General features: G+C 36.7%; 2 long non-coding RNA genes across 3 annotated transcripts in view; one reads left to right on the forward strand and one right to left on the reverse strand.

Moving 5' to 3' along the window:
* Positions 1-17633, reverse strand: part of LOC129481812 (uncharacterized) — a 94674-nt gene that overhangs the window by 72556 nt on the left and 4485 nt on the right. For both annotated transcript variants that reach the window (XR_008657517.2, XR_010120979.1), the window contains exon 3: positions 377-633. This is a non-coding gene — a long non-coding RNA (uncharacterized lncRNA). The remainder of the gene's footprint in view (positions 1-376; positions 634-17633) is intronic.
* Positions 634-7347, forward strand: LOC129481813 (uncharacterized). Its single transcript, XR_008657518.2, has 3 exons — positions 634-688; positions 2598-2659; positions 7053-7347. It is a non-coding gene; the product is annotated as an uncharacterized lncRNA (long non-coding RNA).

Here is a 17633-nt window from a genome sequence, read left to right on the forward strand (position 1 = left end):
CCAGCTAAGTTCAGGCATACGTGGGGCTGCTGGGCTGGAAGCTGGCGCTGAACCCTGTGCATGTATAGGGTGGCGGGGCGGCTGACAGCTGGAGGGAGGGGAACAATACTGCTGCCCCTGGGCACTGTGACTGCAGTCTCTACTGGGGAGATGGCACTGGTGCCTCTGTTCCAGGGTCCAAGGCTTGTGGAGGTCCCCTTGGACTTGAGAGCTGTCTCTGCAACATTTCCAGTGGCTCTCTGCCTCAGTTTAGAAGCCGGTGGGAGGGTGCAGGGAGGCCGGCGCGGGGAAGGGAGGCGGTCGTGGGGGTCTTCCATTCGCAACCTTACACAGGTTCCTGCGGGGAGTGTGAAGCCCTCAGGGGCCTCTTACTCACCCTTTCCTGTGTTGGGGAGCTTCTCCTGGCTCCGCGTTTATCCCAGACAGGCTGCTGCCCAGCTGCACTCCTCTCTGCTCTCTGTGTCGGCTTGCTGCCTTGATGGAGTCCGACATGGTTTCTCAGACCTCGGCTTGTAGGGTCAGAGTTCACCAGCCCTTTGTCTCCTCCCTGTGAGAGCAGCGCGCGGGAGCTGCTTCTAGGCCGCCATCTTGACTCAACCCCCTGAATGATTCCTGTGTCTCCGGCTTCTAGAACTAAAGCAGTTAAAAGGATATAGACGTATTCCACTCAGTCGGAGTGTTTATAAAGGTGTTTATTTTGTTTGTTTATTTATGTATTTATTTATGTAATCCCTGCAGGATAATTCTAAGCTGGTTTACTGACAACTATACGGTAAAATATTTATCTAATGCCTTTGTCTTTCTTTAGTACCTTTTCTCCATGTAGTTTTGTTTGAGATAAAAGACAGACCCTCCCAGTTTTGAGGTAAAACACACCTTAAAAAGAAATTATTTTAAAACCACAGACTTCAAGCTGGTGTGGAAATAAAATTCTTGTTTTTAAATTACACTACTAAAGATTTAGATTTTTTTTTTGTGATGGAGTCTCGCTCTGTCGTCCAATTACCAATAAATATATATAGTAGTGAAGCATGCACCACATCAAATGTAGTTGATATAACATCCATAAACTTTTGCTTAGATGAAAAAGAAAACAAAATTTAAGAATAACTTGATTATTTGAACAAGTCATAACATCAAATAACTGTAAATGGAAAAACCTGGGCTGTATTTAAAAAGAATGCATGCGTTGGCCGGGCGCGGTGGCTCACGCCTGTAATTCCAGCACTTTGGGAGGCCGAGGCGGGCGGATCACGAGGTCAGGAGATCGAGACCATCCTGGCTAACACGGTGAAACTCCGTCTCTACTAAAAATACAAAAAATTAGCCGGGCGTGGTGGTGGGCGCCTGTAGTCCCAGCTACTGGGGAGGCTGAGGCAGAAGAATGGCGTGAACCCGGGAGGCGGAGCTTGCAGTGAGCCGAGATCGCGCCACTACACTCCAGCCTGGGCAAAAGAGAAAGAGCGATACTCTGTCTCAAAAAAAATAAAAAATAAATAAATAAATAAAAAGAATACATGCTGGGCTGGGGGCGATGGTTCACACGTTATCCCAGAACTTTGGGAGGCAGAGGCAGGTGGATTGCTTGAGCCCAGGAGTTCGAGACCAGCGGAAATTACAAGAATTAGCCAGCGTGATGACACACAGCTCTAGTTCTGGCTACTTAGGAGGCTGAGGTGTGAGTATTGCTTGAGCCTGGGAGGTGGAGGTTACAGTGAGCCAAGATGGCACCACAGCACTCTAGCCTGGGTGACAGAATGAGACCCTGTCTCACCAAAAAAAAAAAAAAAAAAAAGAGAGAAAGAAGGAAGGAATGAAGGGAGGGAGGGGGAGGGAAGGAAGGAAGGAAAGAAAATGAAAAGAAAAGGAAAGAAAGAGAGAAAGCAAGTGAGCAGGTAGGGAGGGAGGAAGGAAGGAAAGGAAGGAAGAAAGGGAAGGAAGGAAGGGCATACATGTATGCTTTGTAAATTATGCTTTTTAAAAAACTATTAAAACTGTAAAGTTTGCCACTATCTAGAAATTTTAGGAAAAGTTACACATATATATACCCTGTATTCAACACTACTCTAAACAGTAGTTTTATATCAGAGAACAATATAGACAGAAATTTCTACATTTACACAGCTTACATTATTGCAGGAGATAAATAATAATACAAGTAATTGTAGACTACATTTTATAATGTGCTAGAAAATGTTAGGTATTCTGTCGTTGAGGTACTTGCATCTTTATTTTACAGTATTTTACTCAAGAGACAGCTGTATATATGTTACTCCAATAGGCAATGCCTTTATTCTTTCTCAGTTGGAAGTTCTTATTCTATTGGACTATTTTTTAATTATATGAGCAACAGAAAATTCATCTGAAAACACAATATAATTATTTTAGTTATTTTTGAAAGGCAGTATTTGTTTCACAGTCTAAGGAGCATCAGTTTAATCTTACAAATATAATACAATAGACATAAAATTTAGAAAATGTTTTACACTACACAATTTTTCTATATTCCACAAAATATATTACGCCCTTATTAGAACACTATTACTTGCACATATTTCAATGCAATGTAGTTATTATTTTTCTATTTCCTTCCCCAGTAATATTAAGCACCATACTATATCTCAGCAACATGCATATGTTTGAATGGAGTTCATGAAAGGTAAGAGGAAACAGGGTGGAAATGACCACTACCTCCTGATCATACTTCATTTATCTCTTTGGTGTTATGAAGCTTTAAGATGCTTCAGCTTAACCTAATTTCCACTATCTAGAGACATTAAGACTATTTTAAACAATGTTGAAAAACCAGACACTTGATTACTTCATCAGAGGGGTTAAACAATGACAATCTGGAGATGTACAAATAATGCCACTCCATAATTATTGGACTGAGATTGGTGTTGTAATGCAAATAATAATATTATATCCTCAGTTAAATTATGTAAAACATGGTAACCTCCATAAAAATGTCACCATATCCACTCATATCACTAGTTCGAAAATACGTGTTTTCAATTTTATTACACAGAATATATTTTATTATAAAAATAAGTAATAAATTAGCCTACAGAAAGGAATATTTTATTATTGGCACAGAGTCACAGTCAAGGAATACTACTTCATTAGTACTTAGTCATCAAATGTTTTTTGTTATTTAAGACTCCCTTGAAAATGCAATGCAATTGCTACAGATTTTTACTTACTAAGTTATATATATCACCATCCACATTTCTGTATTTTCTTTAGGCACTCTGTGCTATATGCAAATGGAACATACTTTTCTCTCTTAGTATTTGATTCTTTCTTTTGTGGCAGACAGACCCTAAGGTTTTCAATCTCTTGGTGTTAAAGCCTTTGTGTAATCCCCTTCTTTAGAATGTGAGCTAGACTTGTGACTTGCTTCTAACCAACAGAATATGACACACATAAAGCAATGTCACATCTGTGATTACATTACACTGTGTAAAACTGTTCTGCTAGCTCTCATTGTCATGTTGATCTTTAAGAAGCAAACTGAGATGTTTTGGTGAGGGTCTGCTTATGAAAAAGATTACGTGGCAGAAAAAATAAATGGCTAAGCACTAAAGGTGGCCTCCGTTTGACAACCTTCATGGATCCAGAGCCCTCAGCCATAGAGCTTCAAGAAAACAAATTCTACCAACAGCCTACATGAGCTTGGAAGTGAGCTATTTTGCCATTTGAGACTCCAGATAAATACACACCCTTGATAGCAGATTGTGAGACCCACAGTATTTTTCTGTATTGTGAATATGTAGTTACCACTGTTTCACCAATGTGCTGTTTTTAGAATCCTGCTAAAAAATAAACAAAAATTATTCTTATTTGTGGCTAATGAATAGGAAAATCTATAATACAACCAAATAGGTGTGTACTTGTTGAGTTAAAAGATGTGAATTTGAATAGATATCATCAAAATAGTCTCCCCAAGTTAGGATTTAATTTATCCTTTTATCATAGTGCAAAGAATTTGTGGTCCAAAGGAGATTTAACCTCCATTACCTTAAGAACTCAAAGCTAGCACTGACAACAGACAATGGATTTTAGAGACTGCCCTAGATTCATTGCCAATGTTATCTCTGAAAATGAGATTTAGCTCATGACACATATGACACACCATTCATTTGCATGATCCATTCTCCTTCAAATAACTCGATTTGGGGTGGGCTTATTTGATTGACAAAGAAAATATCATAGGTTTGTTGTTGAATTACAAGTAAAGTTAGTAAAGTGAATATCTACCATGACTTGTTTCTTTAGTAAATTGTATTGCAATGTTGTATATGCCCAAAATATGAAGTTCACCAAAAAAAGGCAAATATCCACCCTATATTAATTTATTCATTTATCTACCAAAGCAATTCTAGACCTGTTCTAGCATGTTAGTTATATATATAGACTTAGGTAAGCCCCAGAGTATTACTGCTATAAAGAACTACCTGAAACTGAGTAATTTATGAAGAAAGAGGTTTAATTGGCTCACCGTTCCACAGGCTTAACAGGAGGCATAACTGAGAGGCCTCAGGAAACTTACAATCATGGTGGAAGGCGGAGGGGAAGCAAGCACATTCTTCACATGGTGGCAGGAGAGAGAGAGAACGAGGGGAAGTTCCACACAGTTGTAAACCATCAGATCTCATGAGATTGAAATCACTATAGTGAGAACAGCATGGCGAAATCTGCCCTCATAATGCAATCACTTCCCACCAGATCCCTCCACCAACATTGGGAGATACAATTCAACATAAGATTTGGATGGGGACACAGAGCCAAACCATATCAGATATATTTGCAAGAACAGTTTACAGAGAATAAAAAGGCCAAGAACAATGCATTGAAAAGTTACTGTATCTGCGGAAGTAAAGGAGGCAAGCATAAAGCAGTCTTTCTAGAAGTGTGCATGAGAAGATTAGCAGGGAGGTAGAAAAGGTGCCAGACCAAGGGGAGGATAGCTTATTTGTTTTTATGTATTTTGAAAAGTGTTACTCTTGCATGATTCATATGCTTAGACTAAAGTGTCCATAGGCAGAGTGAAATTAAAGGCAAATATAGATTCGTATGTGGAGAAAGGACCTGCTAGAAATGAAAAGATAAATGTTTCAGGTGTATATATAAAGAGGGAAAAGAAACTTCTTGTTTCAGGGGAAACTTCACAGAAAAAAAAATTATATATATTTTTAAAGTCCACACTTTCTGAGTTGAGAATGGAAATAGAAAATGACACTCTGACAGAGAGAAAGGCATGCCTGCCCCGAGATACAGAGAGCATGCCAAACTTCACGTAGGGCTACGATATGGTTTGGATATTTATCCCCTCCAAACCTCATATTGAAAAGTCATCTCCAGTGTTAGAGATGGGACCTGGTGGGAGGTGTGTGGGTCATGGGGAGGCATCACTCATGAGTCTTGACACTGTCCTCACAATAATGAGGGAGTTCTCCCTCGGAGTTCACATGAGATCTCATTGTTTAAAAGAGTGTGGCACCTCCCCGCTCTCTGTCTTGCTCCCCCTCTTTCCACGTGAGACCGTGGCTCTCTCTTCACTTTCTGTCATGATTATAAGCTCCCTGACACCCTCATCCAAAGCTGAGCAGATGCCAGCACTATTCTTGTAGAAGCCTGCAGAATGTGAGCCAATTAAATGGCTTTTCTTTATAAATTTCCCAGCCTCAGTATTTGTTTATAGTGACACAAATGGAATAACACGGGCTATTTTGTATTTTTATTTCTTTGGGCATAACTGCTTTGTATTTACTCTTTTTCAGTTTTTTTCTCCTGAAGAACTTTTATTTACTATATAAAATAGGAACAGGCATTATTTCCTCAGAAAAATCCTTCTCTTTTTTTTGTAACATATTAAGTAAGATAGATCCCACTCCATGTTTGTTCTCTTTTTCACAATGCTGTATATATCTACTCATATATGCATATATTTTGGTATATATAACTGTCTACATTTTGAAAAATACTTTGGAAAAATATTATGGAAGTTCCACAAAAAAGAAAAATAGAATTACCATCTAATCCAGCAATCCCATTTTTGGTTATATTCAAATGAATTGAAATAAGTATGGTGAAGAGATGTTTGCACTCCTATATTCACTCCAGTATTATTCACAGTAGGCAATATTTGGAAGAAACATAAGTATCCATGAGCAGATAAATACATTTTAAAAATGTGATACACACAGAGACACATAGAGACACACACAAACACAGAGACAGAGAGAGCATGGAATACTATTAAGCTTTTAAGGTTTGCAACAAAATAAGCAAATCTGGAGGATATTACGCTAAGTAAAATAAGCCAAACACAGAAAAACAGTTATCACATGATCTGACTTATATGCAGAATTAAAAATTTGAATTCATAAATGCAGAGAGTAGATTTGTGGTTACCAGAGCCTGAGGGATGGGGAGGACATGGATGGGAGAAGGGAAAATTTTGTTCAAAAGACACAAATTTCAGTTAAATGAGAGGAATAACTTCTGGAGATCTATTGCACAGTGAAGTGACTAGCGTTGATTTTTATGTATCGTATATTTCAAAGTTGCTGAGAGTAGATTTTAAAGTTTCCTTATTGCAAAAAAAAAATGGTAAGTATGTGAAATAATAAATATGTTAAATTTGTTAGCCTGATATGGTCATTCCACACTGCATCAATTTATTGAAGCATCACATGCTACACCGTAAATAAGTAAAACCATTTTTTGTTAATTAAAAGTAAAATTGTTTAAAATGTGAAAACTGCTCGACCCTTTAATGCTTTGCAGCCTACATTGTAGAAATAATCTAAGGTATTACTGATCGGTGTTATCTAACTTGTGTATATATTTTATTCTGAGAGAAAGACATTTACCCATAGAAAAAAACAACACTCAACTTGGGAAGACTTCAACCTCTTCACTCTCCAACCTCCACTTCCTTCAGAGGTAGAATTTTTCTGAAAGGATCAGAAGAATGTATTTTCTCTGCACAATTTTCTCTCTAAGAGAAGTATACTAAGAATGTTTGCTTCTTACACTCCACATAGCCATCATCAACCACAGTCATTCATCCGGACTTCAAGTCTGGCCTGCTGGGAAGTAGGTCACCACCTCTACACTGGGCCACTGTCAAGATCCAAAATGTGCTAAAACTTAATCACCACTCTATTTGGTAGCAATCCAAAGTGAACCAAAACATTCCCTAAGTAATATCAAGGTCAAAAATATAATGTCGATATGTCCAATTTTGATCTCTGTGAGTGGATACTAGTAAATGGAGAGTTGTTATGAGTAGGATAAGAGAAAAGCTGTTTGTTGTTTCACAAAAGCAAAGAAAATTAAGGAAATAAAAGTAAGCCATCAATAAGTACATGTCCAGCATTAGGGGATATACCTAATGTAAATGACGAGTTAACGGGTACAGCACACCAGCATGGCACATGTATACATATGTAACAAACCTGCACGTTGTGCACATGTACCCTAGAACTTAAAGTATAATAAAAAATAAAAAAATAATTACTTGTCCTGTTTAATTTTTAATGTTTTCCTGAAATACGTTAAATGTTGGCCTCTCCCTAAAAGAGGAAGGGGCCTTCCCTCTTTATAAAATTTATAGCATGGTATAATACAAGGCTGAAAAATGTCCTAGTAGACCTGTTTTTAAAAAATATTAGTGTGCCACTTTAGGCAGAAGGAACATGATCCTGGAGGGAAGCATAAGTATGTAGGCAGAAATAAAGAACAATAGAGATGGTAACAATACAGGTAAATTAATATTTACTTAAGAAGAAAAGAACCAGGTGAGTGCCCGTAAGTGTTAAATATATAGAGAAATAAAATTAATTTTTAAAATCACATAAATGGTGAGAGGAGTAAACTGCTTTAAGCTCATAATATTATCTGACTAGTTATAAATTTTCTTATTTATACATAGGTATAATATGTCAAAGATTCATGTTGCTGGGATAATAGAGTAGTTTAAAAATGTATATTGGTAGTAACACAGGAAAAATTGGAATTAAAAAAATCTTGGTTAATCCCAAAGGAGGTAATATAGTAAAGAAAACACAAAAGAGTTGAGACAAACAGTAAAGAAAAATGGTCTATCTACATAAACTCAAATATAAGAAAGAAAACAATGTATGTCAACAAACAAAATATTTCAATTAAAAGGTAAAATTTGTCTTTTCTACTTGTAACTTCAATTTTAAAAAACACACTTGGTAAGTGAAGGGGAAAGGGTAGGAAACATGGAAAAAAAGGTAGAGATTTAAACAAAGTTTAAAAAACAACTAATAGTGTTAAATATTATCAGCAAAGTACAATTATATGACGGGAATTTCCGTTTTTGAAATTTGTATGATATTGGATATTGTATTGGTCTGTTTTCACACTACTATGAAGAACTACCTGAAACTGAGTAATTTATGAAGAAAGGTTTCATTGACTCACAGTTCCACAGACTTAACAGGAAGCATGACTGAGAGGCCTCAGGAAACTTACAATCATGGTGGAAGGCGGAGGGGAAGTAAGCACATTCTTCACACGGTGGCAGGAGAGAGAGAGAATGAGGGGAAGTTCCACATGGTTTTAAACCATCAGATCTCATGAGATTGAAATCACTATAGTGAGAACAGCATGGCGAAATCTGCCCTCATAATGCAATCACTTCCCACCAGATCTCTCCACCAACATTGGGAGATACAATTCAACATGAGATTTGAGTGGGGACACAGAGCCAAACCATATCAGATATATTTGCAAGAACAGTTTACAGAGAATAAAAAGGCCAAGAACAATGCACTGAAAAGTTACTGTATCTGCGGAAATAAAGGAGGCAAGCATAAAGCAGTCTTTCTAGAAGTGTGCATGAGAGGATTAGCAGGGAGGTAGAAAAGGTGCCAGACCAAGGGGAGGATAGCTTATTTGTTTTTATGTATTTTGAAAAGTGATACTCTTGCATAATTCATATGCTTAGACTAAAGTGTCCATAATCAGAGTGAAATTAAAGGAAAATGTAGATTCATATGTGGAGAAAGGACCTGCTAGAAATGAGAAGACAAATGTTGCAGGTATATATAAAAAGAGGGACAAGAAACTTCTTGTTTCAGAGGAAACTTCTCAGAAGAAAAAGTTATATGTATTTTTAAAGGCCACAGTTTCTGAGTTGAGACTACGCCTGCAATCCCAGCACTTTGGGAGGCCGAGGCAAGTGGATCATGAGGTCAGGAGATCAAGACCAGCCTGGCCAATATGGTGAAACCCTGTCTCTACTAAAAATACAAAAAACTAGCCAGGCGTGGTGGCATGCACCTGTAGTCCCAGCTACTCGGGAGGCTGAGGCAGGAGAATCGCTTGAACCCACTAGGCGAAGGTTGCAGTGAGCTGAGATTTCACTACTGCACTCCAGCCTAGGCAGCAGAGGGAGACTCCATCTCAAAAACAAACAAACAAAAAACACACTGGTGTCTATTGGAGGGTGGAGGGCAAAGGATGGGAGGAGGGAGAGGATCAGGAAAAATAACCAATGAGTACTAGGCTTAATACCTGGGTGTAACAGTCTGTTTTCACACTGATTTAATATAAAGAAATATCCAAGACTGGATAATTTATAAAAGAAAGATGTTTGACTCACAGTTCCACATGGCTGGGGAGGCCTCAGGAAACTTATAATCATGGTGGAAGGCGAAAAGCAAGCAAGGACCTTCTTCACATGGTGGCAGGAGAGAGAAGTGTAAGCAGGGGAAATGACAGATGCTTATAAAACCATCATTTCTCATGAGAACTCACTCATTATCGCAAGAACAGCATGGGGGAAAACACTCCTATGATCCAATCAGCTCTCTCCCTCAAGATATGGGGATTACAGGTCCCTCCCTTGACACATGGGAATTACAATTCAAGGTGAAATTTGGGTGGGGACACAGAGCCAAACCATATCACTGTGTGATGAAATAATCTGTACAACAAACCCTTATAACTCAAGTTTACCTATATGACAAACCTGCACATATACCCCTGAACTTAAAAATAAATAAAAAGACAGTGTAACCTCTCCATTATTCTCTACAAACATCATCTTTATACTGATTTGTTGTTTATTATTTTTGCTATGTAGATTTCCCAAGATATGATAAAAATATTTATAAAAGGCACAGTTACATGATATATTTTTAATGAAAGTGATACTGATATTCATAGATTTTCACTCACACTAGACTCAAGATAATAAGAATTCAATTTCTTGGAACTATCCAGATTCCAGTTTCCCATAGTAAAAAATGCAATTTTTACTATGAGGCTTGCACCATGCATGAGGATCTCACTTTGGCCAGTCTCTCAGTCACTGCACACTTGAGATTCTGGCCATGTTACCCACTCATCACACATAAGTAACTGGCATAAGTAAAATAATCCTGACACATTACTGAAAATTTACTGTGAGCCTGGGAGAATCAAAGGTCAATATCTTTGTCAGGCCATCCCTAAGCAAGACCAGATTCAACCCTGCTGGGGGTTTATTCTGTTAAGCTTTCTTACTATCTTTTTCTAAGCTCTGCCTTGAATCATTGACCAACTTTTTGGTGCTCATGCTTTGTCTGACTTATCAAATACCTTTTAAAAAACCTGTTAACTTTATCCCTAACCATATTTTAAACCTACACTTCTATTTTGTGGAATTAAAGTAATTTAGTTCTTCTAAACATGGACCACTTGCTGATTTCTTGTTCCTGGAATCTTCTCTATATCCTCCATTCTTTATTTTGCTGCCAAAGTATTCTTGGTTACACAAGTTCTATTCATCATATTTCATCCTAACTTGTCTCACATTATCTTTTTGTCTGGAAAATACATTTTAAAATTATTTTTTCCTGAATATGGTTCTCTTCATATCAGCTTTCAGTCTGCTTTCCCATTTTTCCATTTTTACTTCTCACTGTACTCCTTCATCTTACCGATGATCTGTATGAATTTGTGTGAAATCAAATACATTTCCTTTGTTAGAAATCAGCTGATATTGTAACAAATTACCTTTCCAATATTAGTGTTTTAACACGCAGTTTATTCCTGACTCATATAACTATAATGGGTATTTATCACACCATGTTTACTAAACAGAGGCATCATGCAATCAAGATCCTTCCATAATGGAGTTCCACTATTTTCTATGGCTTCAGAGTCTTTCGATTCCAGAAAGACCATGGAGAGGAGTGGAGGGAAGTTTCATGCAAAGGGCTGGAAATGTCCCCAGGCTAAAACTCAGTAATATGGACACATCCAACTGCCACGGAGGCTGGAGTATACTTTTGCTGGGTACCAAGGAAGAAAAAGAATGTGGTATCTGTGAACACATTGCTTTTTTTTTTTTTTAATCACAATGCCGTGTTCCTATTTTCTTTCCATGAAATACCCTTCTTTAATCTTCTCCTGATGTCTTGGTATCATTCAACATTCTACTTTGTCATTTTCATCAAGCTTATCTTTGACTGCCTTTTCTCTTCCCTGGTAAATAGCATTATTCCTTAGGTCAAGTATTGCCAGTCTTTAATTCCTCAAATCATTCAGTCTATTTATTTACATGTAGTAGATACAAAATAAAAATATTTATTGAATTTGTTAATTATTAATTATTCCTCCCTAGAACCAGAATTTCACAGGCATACCAGAGATATATTTGTTCCAACTAATTATTTTTATATGTTTGTTAACACCAAAATAATTAGTAAAGGCAACAAATATTCAATGCCTCTGGAACAGAGTAATCTCTTAATTATAATATGTTTTTCTCTCAGAAATGAACTGACTACTAAACATTTTATAAGGTACTTTAAAAAGATCTCCATTCATTCTTGTTCCAGTTTTTTAATTACTTCCTGCTACTTTTGTTATCTTCAGTTAATTTAATTCTCAACATATTGCAGCAATTATTGCTGCCTACTCAAGAACATTTGTAAAATTACTACATATTATGAATATTCATACTGATATATTAAAGCTGAAGTAAAATTGTCCAGCAAAGGACTTGTACCAGAACAAACATTTGCCATTAGACTACTGTCTTGTACATGAAACAAAGTGGTTCACTCTGATAGACTAATACACACACACACAGGAATATTTATATCTGCACAGTGATAACTAAGATATATCATTATACATGTGTCAATATTAATATATCCATTCAGAGAGTTTCAATAAAATATTATTTAGTTAATGCCATAACATTAAATTTAAATAAATGTAAAATTGAGATAATATTCATACAAATCAAAAACAAACAAACAAACAAATAACAAAACATGCCTTGAAATATAAACACGTAGGTGTTTTGTGGACTGTACTGAAGAATTTAAACATGATTATTAGGAAAAAAACATATTTATAAAAGATATGTTATAAATATAAGAATTGTGATGGCCAGTAAATAAAATTAAGTATACAAATATACATTCACTGTTTGAAAAGTTAATTTTATAACATGATGTATAAGTGATCATTTTAAAGGAATTTGATGAGTCTAAGGAAATTCACTGGAACCACTAATAGCAAATGGTTTTAGTCTTACCATACTAGAAGAAACATTGTGTGAAACTTCAGAAAAGTTTGGGAGCAAAATATAGAGAATCATATATCATATGTTAAGCTTGTTTTCTTTGCCTATTTGTTTGTTAATCAGTGAGCATTAAAAAGTGGATATCATTGAAAAACATCATCTTAGTCCTATCGCTGTAACGGGGTGGCTTATAAATAACATAAATTTATTTTTCACAGTTCTGAAAGCTCGATATTTTAGATGTCAGCATGGCTTGATTCTGGTGAGGGCTCACTTTTTGGTTCATATGCAGCCATGTAATTGTATCCTCACATAGAAGAAAGAGGTCTAAAGAACTCTGGGGTCCCTTTTGTGTGGACAATAATCGTGTTCATGAAGGCTCCATCTTCATTATCTAATCATCTCCTAAAGACCCCATCTCCTAAGACCATCACATTGAGGGTTCGCATTTCAGCATTTGAATTTTGTGGGGACTTATTTAGTCTAACACAATCATTAAACATAGAAATAAAATCACATCTGTGTTTTAGGTGGTGAGGGGTCATTGGTGGAAAAAATGGGAGTGGGGGAAAAAATAAAGAAAAGCCTTATAAATATGGCAATTTTAATAAATTTTCAAGAAAATAAATACAAAATCAATATTTCTATTGGCATCAATAAGAAATTATTAGTCCAAAAATGGCAATATATATTGAAAGGAAAATTGTAAGTTGATGATAACTCTGAAATTGGATTCGATCAGCAATAATTTTTTTTTTTTTTTTTTTTTTTTTTTGAGACAGAATCTTACTCTGTCGCCCAGGCTAGGGTGGTGCAGTGGCGTGATCTCGGCTCACTGCAACCTTTGCCGCCCGGGTTCAAGTGATTCTCCTGCCTCAGCCTCCCGAGTAGCTGGGATTACAGGCACCTGCCACCGCACCTGGCTAATTTTTTTGTAGTTTTTATTAGAGACGGGGTTTCATCATCTTGGCCAGGCTGGTCTTGAACTCCTGACCTCATGATCCACCGGCCTCGTCCTCCCAAAGTGCTGGGATTACAGGCATGAGCCACCACGCCCAGCCAGATCAGCACTAATATTTTTAACTGGATACAAAGTTGGGAATTAGGAACAAGTTTTGGTAGGGAAAAGAGTAATTATCACTCTGTTGGTCTTGTTGAAATGACTTTAGACCTTCAAGATGGAAGTATCTGGCAGGTTATTAGGATTACGCATTTCTTCTCAACGCAGTGAATAAACTGATACTAGAAGTACAGTTGTAGAAAGGATCAGAATAGCATTTAATTAATTTAATTGTTAGAATAGATAGAATTGCTAGGGAAAAACAATTAGAGCAAAAAAAAACTGAGGGTGGAATTCTTGGAGAAACTTTTTTAGATTAAATTTAGAGTAAAATAAAAGGGTGTGGGTACCCTGAATGGCTATGTAAACTTCATAGCACCACATAGTTCTCTGACTAGAGATAAGAAAGTGGAGGTTGTCCACGGAAGATATTTCAAATGTGAGGAAAAAAAACGTAGAAAAATATTGTGTCTCTTTTTAAATTTGTCTTTTATTTGTGTGACATAACACAAATACAAACTGGTTTTTAAATGTTCTAAAGTAATATACAGTGATACAGACTACAGTAGCTAAGCATACAGCCCAGGAACAAATTCCAGTTTCACCTATCTTAGTCTTGTTTCTGTAGTCAAATGGTTAGCTTTTACAAATCTTTATTTTCTGAATTATAAAACAGAGATGATGATCACACTGAGCTCAAGCAGTTGACCTAAATAATTTTTATAATGTATAGAGTAGTATTCTGAATGTTTATGTCTATGATCATTCAAAAGTGATCCTTCAGTATTGTCCTTCAATATCCAAGTAGGACTCTACCCTCAGTATTATCATATTCCTTTTAAAAAACTTTCATTTTAGGTTCAGGGGTATATGTGCAGGTGTGTTATACAGGTAAACTCGTGTCACGAGGTTTTGTTGTACAGATTATTTCACCATCTATGTATTAAGCCTAGTGCCCATTATTTATTTTTCCTGATTCTCTCCCTCATTCCACCCTCCAGCCTTCAGTAGGCCCCAGCATCTGTTGTTCCTCTCTATGTGTCCATGTGTTCTCATCATTTATCTCCCTCTTCTAAGTGAGAGGATGCAGTATTTGGTTTCCTGTTCCTGCATTAGTTTGCTAAGGATAATGGTCTCCAGCTCCATCCATGTTCCTGCACAGACATTATATCATTCTTTTTCATAGCTGCATAGTATTCCGTGTTGTATATGTACCACATTTTCTTTATCCAGTCTATCATTTAAATTTATTCCATATCTTTGTTATTGTGAATAGTGCTGCAATAAACATATGTGTCCATGTGTCTTTATAATAGAAGGGTTCATATTCCTTTGGGTATATACTCAGTAATGGGATTGCTGGGTCTAATGCTATTTCTGTCTTTAGGTCTTTGAGGAATCATCACACTGTCTTCCACAATGGTTGAATGAATTTACACTTCCAGCAATAGTGTGTAAGTGTTCCTTTTTCTCTGCAACCTCACCAGCACCCTTTTATTTTATTTTTTTTTTATAATAACCATTCCAGGCTGGGTGCGGTGGCTCACACCTGTAATCCCAGCACTTTGGGAGGCTGAGGCAGGCGGATCATGAGGTCAGGAAATCGAGACCATCCTGGCTAACACAGCGAAAGCCCATGTCTACTAAAAATACAAAAAATTCAACGCAATGAATAAACTGATACTAGAAGTACAGTTGTAGAAAGGATCAGAATAGCATTTAATTAATTTAATTGTTAGAATAGATAGAATTGCTAGGGAAAAACAATTAGAGCAAAAAAAAACTGAGGGTGGAATTCTTGGAGAAACTTTTTTAGATTAAATTTAGAGTAAAATAAAAGGGTGTGGTACCCTGAATGGCTATGTAAATTTCATAGCACCACATAGTTCTCTGACTAGAGATAAGAAAGTGGAGGTTGTAGTAGTCCCAGCTGAGTAGTCCCAGCTACTCAGGAAGCTGAGGAAGGTGAATGGTGTGAATCCAGGAGGCAGAGCTTGCAGTGAGCTGAGATTGGGCCACTGTACTCCAGCCTGGGCAACAGAGCGAGACTCCATCTCAAAATAATAGTAATAATAATAATTCTGAGTGGCATGAAATGCTAACTTATTGTGGCTTTGATTTGCATTTTTTTGATGACAGTGATTTTGAGTTATTTTTCATGTTTGTTGGCCACATGTATGTTTTCTTTTGAAAAGTGTTTGTTCACATCCTTTGCCCACTTTTTTGTGGGGTTGTTTTTTTTTTTCTTGTAAGTTTGTTTAAGTTCCTTATAGATGCTGGATATTAGACATTTGTCAGATGCATAGTTTGCAAAAATTTCCTCACATTCTGTAGCTTGCCTGTTTAGTCTGTTGATAGTTTGTTTTGCTATGCAGAAGCTCTTTAGTTTGATTAGATCCCGTTTGTCAGTGTTTGCTTTCGTTGTAATTGTATGAAGTACTTGTAATCGCAGCACCAAGAACTTAAACAAAGAGCAGGATTTAAATTTAGTACTTCTGGTGCCACAGTTCATGTCTTTCCCATTTCACACATACACAAGACACACAGACACACACACACACACCCCTACAATATACATGTATACATGTACTTGCACTGATCTTCTTTAAATGATTTTTGCTTGAGTTTTTCTTATGTGTTCTCCCTTCATCCTTCATATCTCAATTTAATCACCTACCTGGCTAAGCAAAATAAAGTTTTCTAAAAAAATCAGAGTGTGCTGCTTATCTACTCATAGTACTTATCACAAACTATATATTTCTTACATGATTTTTAAATTGTTCAATTATTTAACTCTTCCACTTAAAAATATCATTAAAAAGGAGCAAAAAATATTTTGCCACTACCTATACACAAATCTAGCACAGAGTAGACAGTATTTTTTGTTTCATGAATAAATAGAAGCATGAGAGGGGGAGGTTAAATTATCCTGTGGTAGATTTCATTTTCATCCTTACCTATTCAACTTTTCCTGTATCCACTCCTTTTGTCATAAGACTATGTAGACCCTCCTGTGAAAAGAGGAAGGTGTATTTTCTCCTCATCATTTCTTAGTGTGCAGCTTGTGATTTGCTTGGGCCATTAAAATGAGGCAGGTCTGACAGCCAATTCTCATCCTAGTTCTTAGGACGCCTTGCAATTTTTCATTTTCAAGTGAAAACTATCTGCCATTACCTTACCTAATTTTAAAGACTTACTTTTTGAAGGCATAGTAGACTTCTGAATTCTTGCCTAAGTAACTAGAAATGTGGAGTTACCAGAAATTGAGTTGACAAAGACTATCAAAGAAGTGGGTTGGAAGGTGGGGAGCTCTGGAGCTCTAATTTGGGAATATTATGATTGATATGTCTATTGTATATACAAATAGAAATGTGAAGAAGGCAGTAAGATACAGGGGCATTGGAACTATTTGAGAAAGATTCCATTTTGCCTTTACAACTTCTCCTAATAAGAGTTTTTCGTTTGTTTACTAATTTATAGAACACAGGTCAGCAAATTTTAGCTCATGGACCACAATAATGTGTAATTATTATAACTTACAAACTTTTGATCCATATTGCCTTGCTAGTGATAGATGGAGCAAGACTTCAGTTTAGGTCTTTTTTATTTCAATTTTGTGTTTTCTCTATATCTCCAGAAGTTTGAGTAATGTGAACTGTTTATGGTTGTTCCTACTGTTGTTGCAGTTGTTTTTGTTGTTGTTACCATCCCCCACACTATTGCCCATATATCTTTGAGAGACATTTAGCCACCTGAGAAGTTTCTGTGATGATCAGGGTTGAACTTCTCTACCTAACTCAAACTGATGGTCTTCACTTGGCTCAATGGCATCTCTGCCCTAGTCCTTCCTATTTCACATGGTAATTTCACCATGAGAATTTTACATGGTAATTCTCCACGAGGATAGCAACCTATCCCTAAACCTTAGCTTTGGTGAGCTTTGGTGATCTGACTCAATTTAAAAGTGTTTCTGGCCCATTTTGTGAGGCTATACTTTATTTCCACATTTTC

Source organism: Symphalangus syndactylus, chromosome 5 (genome assembly GCF_028878055.3).
Source record: "Symphalangus syndactylus isolate Jambi chromosome 5, NHGRI_mSymSyn1-v2.1_pri, whole genome shotgun sequence".
Taxonomy (NCBI): Eukaryota; Metazoa; Chordata; class Mammalia; order Primates; family Hylobatidae; genus Symphalangus; species Symphalangus syndactylus.